Genomic DNA, 18,596 nt, shown 5'->3' with positions numbered 1-18,596 from the left:
ATCCAATTCATTTTCTGGGCAATAATGGTATTATTGGTTGGTTTATGGTAGTGATCATTTTAACATCTTAAGAGATATTGTAGAATATTATCCATTTTCATCTTTTTTAAACGCGAACTATTGTTGGTATCTTTAAACATATCATTTAATGCTGTCTTTTGTGGCACTTTCTAATATACTATTTTTTAATATATATTATTATTATTATTAAATCTATTTTTGCTTTTTTTTTAGCTCTCAGCTATTTATAGCGCTATCCCATCATTTCTCCTTTTTTTGCTTAATTAAAGGTAACCATCCTCACCTGTGATCTGTTTGCTTGTAATTAGTGTGTGTGTATAAAAGGTCAATGAGTTTCTGGACTCCTGACCGACCCTTGCATCTTTCATCCAGTGCTGCACTGACATATATATATATATATATATATATATATATATATATATATATATATATATATATATATATATATATATAAATATATATATATATATATATACATATATAATAATATAGAGAGAAAACCTATGGAATAACAAGCGCACAGAGATAAAAGTCTTTGTAGATTAAATAAACTTTGTATGGTAGTTTTTGAAGTGTAGAGAAAGTTATGGTCCACCTTCACCTATGTTCCACAAGTGGAATATCCCAAAAAAAAAGATGTATGCTTACCCACTCTTACCCCAATCATATGAGGCAAGTTAGAAGTATAGGAGGAGGACATAGGTCACCGCTTGGAATCGGATAGTATCCTCTGATGAAGAAGGTACTTTAACACTTCGAAACGCGTAAGGAAAACTAATGAGTGGGCTGATATATTTACACTGAACTGGTGATTACATTGTCTAATTGTTGCGGATCTTCAGTCCAGAATGGTGTTCTATGTGAAACGTTCTTGAGCCTCTGTATGCAAGCAGTTCATCATATACCTGTATTGAGACATATTGCAACATTCCTGTTTGGATTCTATTTAGTGCATAACTTACCTCATATCTGATTTAGGTTGAAATGTGTGAGTATATATCTGATTGTCTACAATAAATTATTTTATAGTCATAACAGTATCACACTATGAGATTTTGTATTTCTTTTCATTTGGAATGACTCATTCTTTGAGATCCACCACCATAAAGAGTCCCTTTCTGGATTGGAAAATGTGTCCGATTCCAAGCTGTGACCTTTGTCCTCCTCCTATACTTCTGACTTACCTCATATGATTTGGGGTAAGGGTGGGTAAGCGTACATCTATTTTCTCTTTTTGGGATATACCACTTGTGGAACATAGGTGAAGGTGGACCATAACTTTCTCTACACTTCGAAAACTACCATACAAAGTTTATTTCATCTACAAAGACTGTTATCTCTGTGCGCTTGTTATTCCATAGATTTTCTCTTTATATTATTATTTGTTACAGTGTAAGGGGTACACTGCATCTATTTACAAGCAGCCGAGCACCCATTTGACTATCTGCTATTTTTTTTTTGTGTATCATTTATATACCTAATATTTTGTCTTTTCAATGTATATGTTTATTTAAACAAGATACAGTATATTACATATATCTAGGATGATTCAGTCCTTACAATCTTTTATTTTTCTTACTGTTGTTTATGAGTGCAGGTGACCCTCTTCTTGCTTTTTTCACACACACACACACACACACACACACACACACACACACACACACATATATATATATACATACACACATAAAGGGCATTCAGAAAGTATTCAGATTCCTTTATTTTTTATATATATAAAACAACAAAAGAGTAGAAGTACAGCACTCAAAAGTCAGTTCAAATCCAACTTGTATGTAAAGTGCACGGGAGCAAAAAGGGTCCTGCAGTCCCCAGGATGCAAAAACAAAAAGTGCTCCCAGCACTGCTTCTTTTTAAGAATTCATCCTTTATTGAAGTTACAAAGAATAAACATTAGCTACGTTTCGGGCCTACAAAACCCTTACTCATGCTGTGGAATACAGGAAAGAACCTTAATTTAACCGTACTTAACATGTACACATCATCTTCTCTAAGGCATACTGCCATCTAGTGGATGATAGCAGTAGATACTCCACCTGTAGATTACAATAAAAATTTGTTTAAAAACAATTCACCAATATAAATCCTAAATTTACAGTCTCTAATCAAATCTAGGAGAAAATAACAATGCATAAGTACAAAAGTATATACATAAAATGTATTTACAAAAACAAATGTAAATCATAATCCCTGTTTAAACCAATAGGGTGACCAGATTATGAATTAAACCAGTAGGGTGACCAGATTATGAATCCACCATACCTTTCTTTTCTTCAAAAAGAGTTCCCTATTTCCTCCTCTCATGAGTTTAGGGATGTGGTCTATTACCTGGAACCTTAATTGACTGACTGTATGTCTTGCCATGGTAAAGTGGGCTGACACTGACAATGTCATATCTTTATTTCTGATACTAAATTTGTGGGCACTAATCCTATACTTTACGGGGCGAATAGTTTCCCCTACATAGCCATGCCCACATGAACACAAGGCGATATATTACATACTCTTTATCGCATGTATAGAAACCTTTAATCTCCCTTTTTTGTTATTATTGATTTGAGCAATATACTTCCCTTTAATCATTGAATTACATTGTGCACATCCTAAACATGGGTAAGTGCCTTTCTTAGGAGTGGTTAAACAGTTAATATCTCTCAGTTTATTACTTCCCACGTCTGAACGTACTAATGAATCTTTAAGTTTTTTTACCCTTTTAAATGGCTGTATAGGGGGCTTTTGGAATTCAATGACATTAGGTAGAGATTTACCAAGTAGGTACCAATGTTTTTTAAGAACTGATGTAATTCTGTCACTATATTCATTGAATTATTATTTTTTTTTTTAAATTTATTTATTCGTAACCAGTAGTGTACAATAAACAAAAAATATATTTCATGAATTGCACCACGCAGGGCCAATGCAGAAGAAAAAAAAACAAAAAAAAAACAGAGAGGCACACAGACAAGATATTAAATGAATTAAAAAACGCAAGCCTTTTGGCTGTTCAAAAGCCCTTCGTACTTTGTAAACACTACTGTTTTTTTTTTTTTTTCTTAATTCCAAGTTTAAATCAAACATCTAATCACAAACCCCAGACAAAAGGGAAAAAGAAGAAAAAAAAAAAAGTGAAGGAGAGAGAGGGGAAAAAAAAAAAAAAAAAAGGAAAAACCCACGCCCCCCCCACCTCCAATATCCAGTTATCACCCCCTATAGCCAAATTTTTTCAGGTTATTGACATAGCTTAGCCCCAATCTTGGGGTAGAACATTCTTTAACATGAGTAACATGAATTCTGGAGAGTTTTGTAGAGGTGATATAAGTTGTTTTTGTGCTATTAATGGTTTATCCCTGATTATGTTTAACCACTTTGCAAAAAAGACTGTAAGTTTTTTTTCTGAATAAGGTTTAATATTAAATAGCTCTATTGTCATCTGTATATTCATACTATTAATAAATTCTTTCAGGCTAGGCCCTGCCGTCGATTTCCATTTTTTAAATATTATATTACGCGCCGCCAAGATAGCCAAGTTTACAAGAAGTTTATCTGCTCTGTCTTCACCTACATCATATAACAAAAAAACGTTGACTGCAGTCAGGGATATTCTAGAGCGTAGAAATTTATTAAGCCAGTAATTAATTTTACCCCAAAACTGAAGAATCTTAGGGCACTCCCAAAGACAGTGTTTGATGTCAGCTTTCTCAGCTTTACATTTATAACATTTACAGGGTGATACTGTGTCTGCCCATTTATTAATCTTGTCAGGGGTTAGGTAATAATTATTCAGTAATTTATATTGTGACTCCCTCCAACTATACACTGTCGTGGCAGATTCTAACATCTTAAAACATTTTCTAATGTCTTGTGCTTGTGTCTGTGGGAAAAGCCTATTAATATATGTTGTGATCTTTTCAACTTGCAATGGCCCAGATTTATCACATAACATATTGTACCATATATAAATTGATCTTTTCCCCCCCTTGTATAATTTTAATCCAGATTCTATTTCTATCCACTCCCACTCTGTCCCGGGGGTCTGGCACACTTGACTGAAATAACTCCTGCTCTGTAAATAGGCATAAAAATTTTGGGATTGTATTTGAAACTCGTTCATAACTTCAGGGAATGATTTTATATAGATTGTCTCTTCTTGTTTAAGCTGAATCCATCTCTTTAATCCTTTCTCCTTCCATTTTTTATATACCGGGTCTGAAAGACCGGGTAGAAAGTCCGGCATACCTATGATAGGACAATATTTCGAAATATGATATTGGCAATTTAAAAGCGTACAGAATTTCTGCCAGGCTAAGATAACATTCTTAATTGTAAGTAGTTTAGAGATATTCTTAGGGATTAGTTTTTTATCTGTATGAAGTATTGCCTTGAGATCGTAAGGAGAGACTAGTTCTGATTCCAGGTTATAATAAGTAACATATTCCCCCTCATATTCATTGAATTATGTACAGAAAATTAACCTGGTCTTATTTACACCCTGTTCCTTCAATGACACATTTCTATTAAGAGATTCTTGTTTACACTGTGTAACCATCTCTTTTGGGTAACCCCTGTCTAAAAATTTCTTTGTCATCTGATCTAATCTTATATCTTGAAGATCCTCATTCTTTACATTATGGATCGTTCTACAAAACTGACTCTTAGGAATAGCTTTAAAAACCCTTTGAGGATGAAAGCTTTTAAAGTGTAGCAAAGTGTTACACTATAATAGGATTAGAGCTACTGAAAAAATCCTATTGGCTGTTCAAATCAGTCAATAAGATTTCAGTAGCTCTCATCCTATTGGCTGATTTCAAAATTTCAGCCAATAGAAATGCAAGGTACCCCAATAAAAATGGGGTACCTTGCATTCAATCTTCAGTGTGCGGCGGACGATGGAGGTTGCCACTATAGCTTCACATCCCAATAAAGAATTGAAATGCAATCTTAACACTGGAGAGGGGTGTGTATTAACAGTAGATGAGGTAACACTTTCAGTACAGAAAAGGGAAAATTGTAAAGATCAGATAAGAATTCCATGGCCAAAAAGGGGAATCATTGTAGTCCCTACACATGAAACTGTGGTACAAGGTGTAGGATGGATATATTACCCCATAATGTTAGATTTTAATTATTTCATGATTCCTTTAAGGTGCTCAAGACAGCAGCGCAAATGGTTCTAAGGAAGGACACAGGAGATTATTGATGAGTGGACAGAAACAAAGAGAAGGGACAAGCGAGATACCATAGCAACAATTTTGGGAGGAGTCGGAACCGGATTAGGTGTGTGGAACTCAGCTGATATCATAGGACTTAATAGCAGAATTAACTCTCTGACAGATGGTTTTGGCCATGCCATGAAAACAGGTGGAGTAGCCGACTCACTTATTGTAGAGAAGTTGGGAGACAATGTAGATGACATACACACCATGGCCCACAATTTACAACTAGTGGAGGAGAACATTGCCGACATCTCAAACAGCATTAAAAATGAAGAAATAGGAGCTGCCATCTTTTGCTCCATGACTGGGAATAAACTATTATCTGATCTGAAGGATACTATAAATTATATAAAAAGAAACAAGTGGACAGAAAAACTTAATGCAACTAAGATCATAGCAACATTAAGGAAAAAAGGTGTGATAGTTACAGAGGACAATTTAAAGCATGCATACATTGAGGGACCAGGACAATGGCTACCGGAAGAATCTGAATCTGGGAGAGTAGGACTAATCCTAGCAATTCCACGTTGGGAAGGAGAAGCGGAACCATTGAATTTTGTGCATAGTATTGGTACTTTTAGCCAAAGCACCTACCAGCAACATTTTCCTTCAAAAAAATTGGCAACTATTACAGAAGTAGTAATTGATGAAGGCTGTTGCAAGAAAGTTCAACATCGATGGCTATGTACCTGCACCTGGGAAACTAGAGACATTGAGAATGGATGGGTGCAGTTTACAAAAGCTGAGCTGGTACGCGAGGTCATTCATATTGGAGATATGGCCTGTTTCATAGGCCATAAGGAGTACAAAACATCAGATGAGACATGCCCAGTGGAAGAAGGGACATGTGTTAGAGTAACAACACCCCTCCATGTTGGAACACATACTGTCTTTCCATCAGGAAACCTCACTACTGACTGCATGAATTTTACTGAGGACACTGTCTGGGAGAATTGGACTTTGAAGCTTTTTCCTCCTATTCCTAAGCTCACTTTGCAGTTACATGAACTAGTACAACGTACTAAACAGCAGCTACGCCCCATCAGCAATTTGCTTGAGCAACAAAATAATGAACTTAAAAAAACTAAAGAAGAAGTTATCCATCCATGGTGGGGAGTACTCACTGATGTAGAAACACACCCGATAATGAGAACTCTCTCCTTAATGCTTATATTTATCCAAGTTATAACAACAGCTGTGATACTGTATTTTTGTGTGATATTAAAGAAGATGAAGTGGAAGCTGAAAGCAAGGAACCAAAATGACTTTATTTAAGTGTTATTCTTGTTGTTCAGGCACGACTGCATACTCTTCTAATAAAGTTTACCCATAAATTCACACACAATCACATACACATCCCTCATCAGGTAGTATGCTTTGCCAAACCCACCGTCATGCACCCACATTTCTCTCTATCTTCTGATAATTTGTTTTTCTGACTTGTATTAATTTGTTTGGATTGTGTTGGGAGTAATAGTTTGTTTTTATTATTAATTGTATAACATTTAGGTTAGCAGTTGACAGTCCTAGGAAAGTACAGAAGAGCTCGAGTCGCCAAGGGATTTATTCCGGAGGGACGGTGGGTTGAATTTTTCTTATAAAGTTTTCGCTCCCACTGGGTTCTTCTGTATTAATGGGTATAAATAGAAAACGGGGCAACATAGGAGAAATTAAAGTGGGGAATGTGGTGTCATAAAACCAGAGAATTTATCCCTAGAGTGTTCAAGTAGTTAATTCTTAAATTTACAAACATATTTTAAAATATAGACTAGGCCTCTGGCCTAGTCTTTGTCTAAGAAGGACACTCCCATATAGCCTTTTGATTGGTGTATGGTAGGACACACCTTAAGTGAATTAAGTATACAATGGGAGCCAACAGTTAGTATACACACTTTTTTATCTTCCTCACCTCCTGGAAGCAACTGATGAGAGAGAGAGCATTGGAGGACTGAACTGGCTGAGTATATTAGCATTCTTATACATTTACTTTGGGATAAATTCTCTTGTTCACTATGTTTAGTTAATATTGCTTAATCTGGGTTTGTTTAAAATAGAGTTGCCCCATATAATTTGGACTGTAATTTATGTTTGTAGCTCTTGGTATTTCTTGAGACTTGTTTTATATTTTGTAGCCTATAGATAATTGTTAATCTTCATACCTATATTATTTGTCTTCCAATAAAATAATTTTAAAAAGTGGACAACCCCTTTGGTTTTATATTCTGGTACTAATTACCACCACACCACCGCCGCTGAGAACCACAGCTGAGAACTGCCACTGAGGACAATTGCATCTGGAAACCAGCTCCGTGCCGCCTTTGCTCCGGATGAAGATAAAAAAAAACTTTTTTAAAACATTCCCTAAAGACTTATCACCCGACACAGTAACAAATTAATTTCACTTACCTAACAGTTGCCCACATCTCCTCACTAATATCATTCTCACCTTTGTTTCCCATCCTCCTACATATCTAGATTGTAAGTTCCCATGGGAATAGGGCCCTCAATTCCCCCTGTATTTGTCTGTAAAATTTTGTCTTTTTTTTTTTTTTTTTTTTAATTTTTAAAGCTTTTATTAAGGATAAGACATATTGAACAAACATAACAATTTCAAACATACTCAATTACATATTATTGGATTTGTCTCTCGCACATAATCAAGAAAGGAGACACCAAAGAGAAAAAAGGAGAAAAAAAAATACAAACCAAATCAAGGGAGGAAAGTAAGGGTCCAACACAGTGTTTCGCTGAATGAAAAAAAGAAAAGAAACGAAAAAAGCCCACACTTTGTTGCCTAATATGTTCTGGTATGGAACCCTCTAATACTTCCGACCCTTCCCCCCTTGCACCTGATGCTAGTGGGAGATATTGCTTCCAAATTTAAATACTAACTTAATCAGTTCTCTGACCCTTCGTGTCTCCCACTGTCCCAAAGGTCCTAGTGTTCCTGAGGAATGTGCACCCTTGGTGCTTTATTCTTATCGATTGAAACTGCCTTTTCTCCTCAATTTGTCCCTATTGCTGTTGGTGTCTTGCTCACTGGGAACTAAGATCAGCATCTCCTCGATTTTACAGTCAACCCGTTTGCTGCGGGTGAAAACTAATGCCAAAAAAGGGGGGGGGCTGGGCGCGGAGGGCTGGGTGGGGGAGGAAAAAAAACAAAAAACTGAAAGTTCTCCTAACAATATTTGTGTGTATTTCACAAGTTTTTCATATTACTACCCCAGATGAGTGTGTCGTCTTATCTTATCTGCTCCAACCAATGTGTCGGTAGAATTTCTGCTAATACTAGATTCAGAAAGGGGACTGTGCCTTGTATTGGGTCAAGAAACTGCTGTTGTAGAGCTATTGGCCAGGACTCAATATTTTTTTTCCACTTACAAAAAAACCTTCTGTAATGTCTGTCTGTGTTTTTCAAGTCATGTCTTTCTACTGTCACTTGGACTTTCATATTATTAATAAATTCATTCATACTTGGCGCCTCTTTCTGTTTCCATTTCTTAAATAAGAGGCTATGAGCTGCCAAAATAGCCAGATTTGTTAGATTTTTGTCCCCTGAGTTCTCCGCCTGGAAAAAGAAAAATATCTGTATTGCTTCTAATTTTATGTTATCGTTTAGGTATTTATTAAGCCAGAACTGCACTCTCAGCCAGAATTGGTGTACTTTGGGGCAACCCCATAAGCAATGCATCAAGTTTGCTTTCGTGTAGTTACATTTGTAGCAGCTTATTAGAGCTCCTCTGGCCCATCCGTTAATTCTCTCGGGAGTCAAATAAAAATTGTTTATCAATTTTGCGTGTGACTCCCGCCAGCTAATTCTCTCAGAAGCTTCTTCCACCCTTTTGATACTATCCCGAATATTTTCAGGTTGTATAGAAGGAAAATATCTGGCAAATTTCTCTGTGCTCTGGTTTATTTGTCCCTCTCCTAGCTTCTGCATTATGTTCTGATACCATATAGCTATTGAGCGTTTCCCTGCCCTATATAATTTTACACCCACCTCGACAACTTCTTGACTCCAGTCCATGCCATGTTCCTTAGCCTGAGTTTCTACATAATGTCTTGCTTGCAAATATGTATAGAAGTGTTTAGCAGGAAGATTATATTCTAACCCTAGACTCTCAAAGGTCCGAATTAGTCTATCCTGCCCCATTCTTATTTGTGAGAAATATCTCAGTCCCCTGTCTTCCCATTCTAAAAACACCTTGTTATGGACCCCGGGGGCAAAATCCACACACCCAACAATCGGAAGCATTGTTGACACCTGATACTTTTGTCCCGTTATGTTGCAATATTTTTGCCATGCCCACACAATATTGGAAAATGTTATCAAATTTGCCACGTTACTTGGTAAGCTCTTATGTGGGCAATGTAATATTGCTTGTAACTTGAAAGGTTTCACCATTTCCATTTCCAACTTGTAATAAGTAACGTATTCTGCCTCGGCGAGCCAATCTACACCAAATTTGGACAAAGTGACATAATTATAATACCTAATATTAGGCAGAGTGAAACCCCCATATTGTTTTGGATAGCTTAGTTTTTCTGTTGAGATGCGGGGCTTCTTCTTGCCCCAAATAAATAATGCACATGCTCTGTTGTATCTATCTATATCTTCCTTTTTAATTACTAGAGGTAAATTTTGGAGACAAAATAATATCTTCGGAAAGAGAATAGTTTTTATTAGTATGATTCGTGCTGATAATGACAAGTAATATATGTTCCATTTCCCTATTTCCAGTTGAATATTGTCAAACAGATCTTTGTAATTCAGCTGATACCAATCCGACGGATTTCTCGCAATTTTGATCCCTAAGTAATTAATGTGCTGGACCTCTTTGAATATTGTGTTCTGACTCGTCTTTGTTTTGTTTAGCCATAGAATTTCAGATTTTGTGGGGTTTATTTTATAGCCTGTAAATGAGCTAAATTTCTGGATCATCAACAGGAGTTGCGGGACGCAGATATCTGTATCTTGTAGAAATAGTAAAATATCGTCTGCGTATAATGAAATCGTCATTTTTTCTGTACCTATCTTTACTGGTGGTAATTTATCTCTGATATATATTGCCAGCGGTTCTAACGCGATGTCAAACAAAAGAGGGGAAAGAGGACACCCTTGGAGCGTTCCCCTTCCAAGTGTTATCGGTTTCAATAATTCCCCGTTGATTAATAACTGTGACTTCGGTTTCTTGTAGATCATCTTGACCAGGTCGAGTAGGGCACCAGAGAGGCCAAATTTCTCAAGAGTTGTAAAGAGATGATCCCATCCTATTGAGTCGAATGCCTTTTCGGCATCTATTGTTACTATCGCTATATCCCTGTCCATCTTATTCTTTTTCTGCCCTGTGTGAACTCGCCCGACCTGGTAAAAATGGTCCACCATTGTCAGCACCCTTCTCATATTGCGTACCGAATTCCTACCTGGTATAAACCCGACCTGATCTGGATTTATTAAATCTGGTATTACTTTTTTTAATCTATCCGCTATTATAGACATTAACATCTTGTAGTCTTGGTTTAATAATGATATAGGGCGATATGAGGATAAGTTTGAAGCATCTTTCCCTTTTTTTAGTATTAATGATATTATTGCATCTGAAAAATATGGGGATTTCATGTCTTTCTTGATATAATACCCATTATATAGTTTGGTAAGAGTCCCTACTAACAATTCTGAGATCATTTTATAGAATTCCACAGAGAGACCGTCTGGTCCAGGTGATTTTCCTGTTTTGGCCTTTTGAATGGCTTTCAATACCTCGCCTTCCGAAATTTGTGCATTAACCTGCTGTAATGCTTCTGTGGGGATTTGGGGAATTTTAATCCGATCCCAGAATTGTTTCTTACACTCCTTATTTATGTCCTCCTTAGAGTATAGCTTTTGATAAAATTGTGTAAATGCCTCTTTAATTGCTGAGGGGGTAGTGTGTGAATTTTCGCCGTTTTTGATTAAAGAGATTATATTTTGTTTCTTGCGAAATTTTGTTATTTTGGCTAGATATTTTGCCGAAACTCCCTGGAGGCCCTGAAATTTTGCCCTACACTTTGCGTCTTCGTTTGCCCATTTTTCTTTCATAAATTGTTCCCTTTCTGCTTTGACTTGAGAATATTTTTCCCATCGACCGGTGTTGGGACTATGCAAATAGCTCACGTATGCGTTTCTAACCTGATTGGCCAGCTGAATTTCTCTTGCCTTGTTCTTCCGACTTAACTTGATCATGTACGCCTTGATTTCCCCGCGCATGACTGCCTTACCTGCTTCCCATAAAGTCTCTGGTTTATCAGTATAATCCCTGTTAAATAAAATATATTCTTTCCATTTGTTCGAAACCCAATTAATAAATTTTGGATTATTAGCCATATATCCCGGGAATATAAATGTGTTCGTCTTGTTACTTAACCTGTCAGGCGGTATGATCTTGAAACTAATTATTGCATGATCTGTCAATATAATCTCTTCAATGTGTGTCCTGATTTCATATTTTAAGAGCTGTTCGTCTATTAGAAACATATCTATCCTAGAAAAACATCGGTGTGTCTTTGATTCACATGTATAGGTTCGATCATCTGGGTGCTGCAACCGCCAAATGTCGTTAACTTTGATCGTTTTTAGGAAATTCCTAAAGATCCTAGCATCCCGGTGATATGCTTGTCTGTGACTAGCCTTAAATCTATCACTATCTGGATATGGTGTTGTAGTCATATCACCCGCTACAATTAAGTTCTGGCCTAGGTACGGTGTCAGCTCCTTTTGTATCAGCTGCCAAAATCTAGCTTCAAATGTGTTGGGTGCATATATGTTGCACAAGGTCCATATTCTTTCTTCCACTTTTATTTGCATAACAATGAATCTCCCTTTCTGATCTAATTTTACCTTTAATATCTCATAATCCAAGCTCCTATTTAGTAATATCGCCACCCCTCATTTACGTGATTCACACGGAGTTGCAATAACTTCCGCCAGCCAATTAGTTTTTAGTTTGTCTATTTCAGATGCTTTCAAGTGCAACTCTTGTAGAAATATCACGTCTGGTTTCTGCCTTTTTAGTAATTTAAAAATGTTCTTGCGTTTAATGGGGGAGGTGATCCCTCCCACATTCCAAGACACAAAATTAAGTGACACACTCATCTATTACACATAATAGTCTGTATTTACCAGCCATACTACTGCATAGTCGGAGAGGAGAAAAAAAAAAGGGAAAGACCCCCCACACCCCTCCCTGTTTCAGTTTCTCTATTCGTCTTGTCTCTGCAATTGTGGTGATCTACTGGCACCCACCGCAAGTACATTATAGTTCTATGTTGTTTTCTGTACAGAACGCTTTCGCTTCTTCTACCGTATTTAGCGCCATGATTCCGTCCATGCCCAGCACCGTGATTTTGGCTGGATATCTCATTGTAGCTCTCAGCCCGGCTTTAATCAGCGCTGTGCAGTACGGAGCCATGGCACGCCTTTTAGCCGATGTCTCGACCGAGAAATCTTGAAAGATTAAAATTGGTTTGTCGCCTATCATGTGTTCTTGTTTTCCTGTAGTGATACATTATGTTGGCCTTATCCTGGAAATTCAGGTATTTTATAATAATCACTCTTGGCCTAGTGTTACTCTCTCTGGGTTGCCTTAAAGAGCCAATCCTGTGTGCTCTTTCAACCAGGAGCGGTCCGCATGCGGATTGCATCCCTAATAAGTTAGGTAATGTGACGGCACCAAAGGTCAACAAATCTTCCTGCCCATTTATTTCAGGAAGGCCAACTACGCGTATATTACTCCTTCGTGACCTGTCTTCCAGGTCTTCTATCTTTGACTGCAGTGCATTAATTTTTTCAGTGTGCCTAGCTAATGTTGACTCCTGTAAATTTGTTTTGTCCTCTACCTCTGAGATCCTGTCCTCTACCTCTGTTAGCCTGATAGAAAATTGCCTAAATTCGTTAGATAAATCTGCAATCTCTTTTTTGACAATTTCGAATTGTGGCAAAATTAGGTCAGCCAGTTGATTTATTGTGAGCTGTGTTTCTATATTTCTCTCTGGGCTCTGTGTGTTGGATTCTATGCAAGTTTCACTTTGTACTTTCTGTCTTTTGTCTCTTTTTATCGGCATTGCTGGTGATTTGTTCCTCGCACTTGTAACGTATTTTTCCATTTGTGCGGTTCCTTTTTCCTTACAACCTAATGTTACCCGGCCCCTTTGTGTAGATTGTGGTCCCTCTGTTACTTCTTCTCTATCGCTTTCCTCTTAATTTCTCAATTATTCTTGTGTTAAAAGCCTCACTGCGTTAGAAATTAATCTATTAGACTCTAACCCTGAATTGTTGTATTACGTAGACATTGCGGCTACCTTGTCTGTTCCCTAGCTGTACTTTGCCTCTGTAAAGTTACAGATGTGCTACACGTATCACCCCTTCACATATCACATATATAACCATTGTCAGTTTCACATGCATCAAGAATAAAGAGTGTATTTCCACCTTCAACTGTAATCAGTAACTATGCACAATATTAAATACTCAGCAAGGTTCTATACATACATTAACCATTATGATTTTCACTTCTTTTTGTCCGCTTTCACAACTCAAATGCCTTAATAAGTCGGAAAAAAACCACGCAAAAAGTTCCCTCTGCTGTATTCCTTCTACCTAGACATACCTGTCCTGTTAATCAGTATATTATCCTACGCCTAGTGTCTCACATTTTTACAACATCAGAAGTATATAATGTATTTCAGTGTTGGACTATGTCAAGTTACTATTCCTAATGTAAAGTACTATTAGACTCTACTCCTAAGCTACCAATTTAGGCACTCATTGGAATAACTCTGTCTGCTTCCAAACTAAACTTTGCCCTTATGGGGTTAATCTTGTGGAGCGCCTGTAATCCCTTTACTGCTGTGACACTTATGTTTTTCACTTGTGTGCACCTCTTTTTTTCCTCTTTTTCAGTTCTCGGATGTCTTAGTAATCAGCATAAATTATAAACCAGGCTACTATGCTATTATCCGCTAATGCTTAACATGCACAGCCTATTGCCTACTTTCTTGCACATGCTATCTAGTGTTTTGCAGTTCTCACAGTATGCAATGTATATCAGCCTTCCACTGGTAATTGTTCAAGCTATTAAATGATAAACACAGTTATTGTCCTGTTCCTTTAACGCCTTTAACTTATGCCAGGGCACTGCTTCCACCACTAAATCTCTTAATTACAAGAAGTTTATCCCAAGTTTGGGTCCAAAAAAAAGGAAAAAAAAAAGAGGTTGTTTTATATTCCACACCCTCCTGCCCGATGAGTTTTAATTTATGGCACATTCACTTTTGTTGCATTGAGGTTAATTCCACACATACAGTACAGTCTATGCCTTAATCTCTGACAGTTCCTGTTGTTAGCGTGCCCTCAAGCTGTGGACAGTCTGGCCTGATACTCGAGTCCCTTGAATCTCAGCCTTAGGTCTTTTATTTAAGCCGGTCCTGCTGTGTTAACCTGCACATCACAGTCTTTAGGTATTTTGTACTCTATATTATACAAGAGCAAATACATATAAAGAAGAAATGTCCTCTGTGGGTATAGGGGTTGTGGCCTGCCGTGTCTTAGATGTTTCCAGTGGCTACCGTGGTATGTCTGTGTGTAAACACTTATGCTCCGTATAACCAGCCTAGCTCAATGTGCATAAAAAATTACAGGCCTTGTCCCTGTGCAGCTTAGGCTTATTTAGCTCTCTAAAATTAACACACACCAGTTCTGGCTTCTGCCGCTCTTCAATCGTACACATGTGAGTCACTCTGTTATACACTTACCCCCCCATTTCTTCACGGCCCGTTTGAAAATCCCTTCTCAGCTTGCTTGCCCCACCAGGGGGGTCTCTGCTGCCTGTTGCCCTTGTCTCCTTGCACGCAATTCGGCTTTCACCGTGGCTCCTGCTCAGCCGCTCCTCTCCACACCGCGGTCCTGCAGTTATGACGTCACGTTACCTTAGCGTCTTTCCGGCATGGGGGGATGTCAGTGCCGCCGGCAGTTCTGTTCCCTACGGTAGCCACCTCGTCATACTCCCCAGCAGACCGGTTCTCGTGTAGCTCCTTTCCCTAACTTTCCACCATCAGGTAGGTCCCAGCACTCTTATCTGTACCCCAGATTGGGGTGGCTGTGCCGTCCCGGCTCCTTCTTGGCAGGTGTATTTGTGGCCACTTTTTAAGGTGTTGTTAACTTCCTTACGCCACACTTTGTCTCCCCCAGGCTGGGTAAGTCTTTCGCCCCAGCAATAGGGCTCCGTGGCAGGGTGTTGGATCTTTACTTAGCTCCACATACGAGAGAGCTCAGCGTGAGTGCACCTTCCTCAACTCTCCACCCACAGGAAGTCCCAACCATAAACATTTTTTGTCTTTTATTGTATTGTTTCTCCCATGGGCAGCCCTGTGGAATCTATTGGCTCTTTAAAGAATAATAATAAAGAATAATAATGTATATACACGTAGAGAGAGAGAGAGAGAGAGAGAGAGAGGGAGAGAGAGGGAGAGAGAGAGAGAGAAACAAAAAGTGCTCCCAGCACTGCTTCTTTTTTAGGAATGAGGGAGAGAGAGGGAGAGAGAGAGAGAGAGAGAGAGAGAGAGAGAGAGAGAGAGAGAGAGAGAGAGAGAGAGAGAGAGAGAGAGAGAGAGAGAGAAACAAAAAGTGCTCCCAGCACTACTTCTTTTTTAGGAATGCATCCTTTATACACAGTATATATATATATATATATATATATATATATATATATATATATATATATATATATATATATATATATATATATGTATACACACACACACATATATACAGTGCATTGAGAAAGTATTCAGACCCCTTAATTTTTTTTACATTTTGTTATGCCTTATGATAAAATGTTTTAATGTATTTTATTTTCACATCAATCTTCACTCCATACTCAATAATGGCAAAGCAAAAGCAAGATTTTTGATAGCCTTTCAAACTTATAAAATAAAAAACTGAAATCTCACATTGACATAAGTAGTCAGACTTATAGCTCAGCACTTAGTTGAAGCACCTTTGTAAGTGATTACAGCCAAATATAGTGCAACATGCTTTGCACACCTGGATTTTGGGATGTTCTGCCATTCTTCCTTTTGGAAGGTGAACGTTTGGCCCAATCTGTGGTCCTGAGTGCTCTGGACAAGGTTTTCATGAAAGATATCTCTGTATTTTGCTGCGTTCAGCTTTCCCACAACCCTGGCCAGTTCTCCAGTCCCTGCTTCTAAAAAACACCCACCCAACATGATGCTATCACCACAATGCTTTACCGTTTGAATGGTATTGCACAGTGGTATATTGTTTCCTCCAAACATGCCGCTGGGAATTGAGGCCAAACTGCTTAATCTTGTTTGTCACAGAATGAGAGACTTTAGGTGCTTTTTTGCAAATTCCAAGCAAGCAGGAGAGTCTTCTGTCTGGCCACTCTGACCATAAGGCCCAAATAGGTAGAGTGTTGCAGTAATGGCTGTCCTATCCTTACATATGTTCTCTGGAGCTCAACCAGAGTGACCATTTGGTTCATGGTAAGAGTTCCGAACTGCCTCTGGAGGCAACATAAGCACAAGAACTGTACTTCTGTAACTTTATGAAATGTGTTTCCATGGCTAAGCAGCTGTACAAAGTCCTAATATCAACATGCACAATGCCAAGCATGGGCTGGAATGCTGTAAAGCCTGCCAACACTGAACTCTGGCGACGTGGAAATGTGTTCACAGGAGTGATGAATCATGCTTTACTATCTGACAGCCTGATGGAAGAATCTGTGCGTGGTGGATGCCAGTAGAATACTACATTTCATTGTGCATAGTGCCTACTGTAGTTTGATGGAGGAGGGATAATGGCCTGGGGCTTTATTTAAGGGTTCTAGCTCATAAGAGCATATATTTTTAAGACAAGCTACCTTTAATTTGTTTGAGCAGCATGGGCAAACAATTTGACCCATGCAATTTTTGGCCAATGGACTTTATTCTTGAGATTAGGGGAAAAGCAATGTACAAAAGTAGTAAACAACTGTGATGGATATGCTATGCAAACAATAATAGTTTAGTATGTTGCTTTATTATATAAAATTTGAGAAAGTCGAAAGAAGAGAATAGTAAGAGGGAGTAGAGCAAACATAGTGAGAGAGAGAGGAGATAGGACATATAAGAGAATGCAATGACAAAGAGAAGAGGGCAGATAATGAAGAAAGAAGGAGAGGAAGTGAGAGAGGGGAGAGAGAGAATTAGCAAATAAAATAGATGAGAGAGAGAAAACAGAGGGTGAGAGGACAGAAATTATAGAAAGAAGAAAGCAGGGGAGAGAAAAAAGGAGGAGAGAGAAGAGATAAAGAAGAAAGCAGGAAAGAGAAAAGAAATGAGGAAAGATGGAAGAGAGGAGGAGAGAGGGAAAGGAGGAGGAGAGAGGCGAAAAGAGGAGGAGAGAGAAGAAAGGAAGAGAGAGAGAGACAGAAAAATAAAAAGAGGGGGGCGATGGAGAGAGAAGAGAAGAGAGGAGGAGAGAGAAAGGAGAGAGGGAGTGAGAAGGAAGAAAGGGAGATAGAAGAGAGGAGGAGATGGAGAAGAAAGAGAGAAAAAAAGAAAGGAGAGAGAGAAAAGGAGGAGAGAGAAAATAAGAGATAAGAGAGGATGATATAGAGAGATTAGAAAGGAGGAGAGGGAGAGATAGAAGACAGGAGGAGAGGAAGATAAGAGGAGAAAAAGAGAGAAGAGAGGAGAAAAGGGAGAAAGAGAGAAGAACAGATGAGAGAGAAGAGAGGTAGATAGGGAGAGGGAAGAAAAGGGGTAAGAGAAGAGAGGGAGGGAGTGTGAGAAAAAGAAGAGCATAAGAGAGAGAGTGAGAGGGAAGAGAAGGAGAGAGAGATGAGTGGAGCAGAGGGAGGGAGAAGAAAAAGAGAGAGATGAGAGGAAGAGAGGGAAGGAGAAAGAAGAGAGAAGGGAAGGAAAGGGAGAGCATTAGAGATTTTCAGTTAAATTATTTTGACATTATCTAATCTTCCTATAGATCCCCAGTCACAAAATACTGCAGTTCTTTTTTTTTCTACTTCAAAGGCAGTCTACTCCAGAATTGTTATTGTTTAAAAAGATAGATAATCCTTTTATTGCCTATTCCCACCCAGCTCTGCATAACCAACACTGTTATATTAACACACTTTTTACCTATGTCATTACCTTGTATTTAAGGCTCTGCAGACCGCCCCTTATTTCAGTTCTATTATCAGACTTGCATTTTAGCCAATCAGTACTGACTCATAAATAATTCCACAGGAGTGAGCACAATGTTATCTATCTGGTACACACAAACTAGCGTTGTCTAGCTGTGAAAAA

This window comes from Bombina bombina, chromosome 4 (genome assembly GCF_027579735.1).
Source record: "Bombina bombina isolate aBomBom1 chromosome 4, aBomBom1.pri, whole genome shotgun sequence".
NCBI lineage: Eukaryota > Metazoa > Chordata > Amphibia > Anura > Bombinatoridae > Bombina > Bombina bombina.
Note: the sequence above shows the minus strand (reverse complement) of the source record.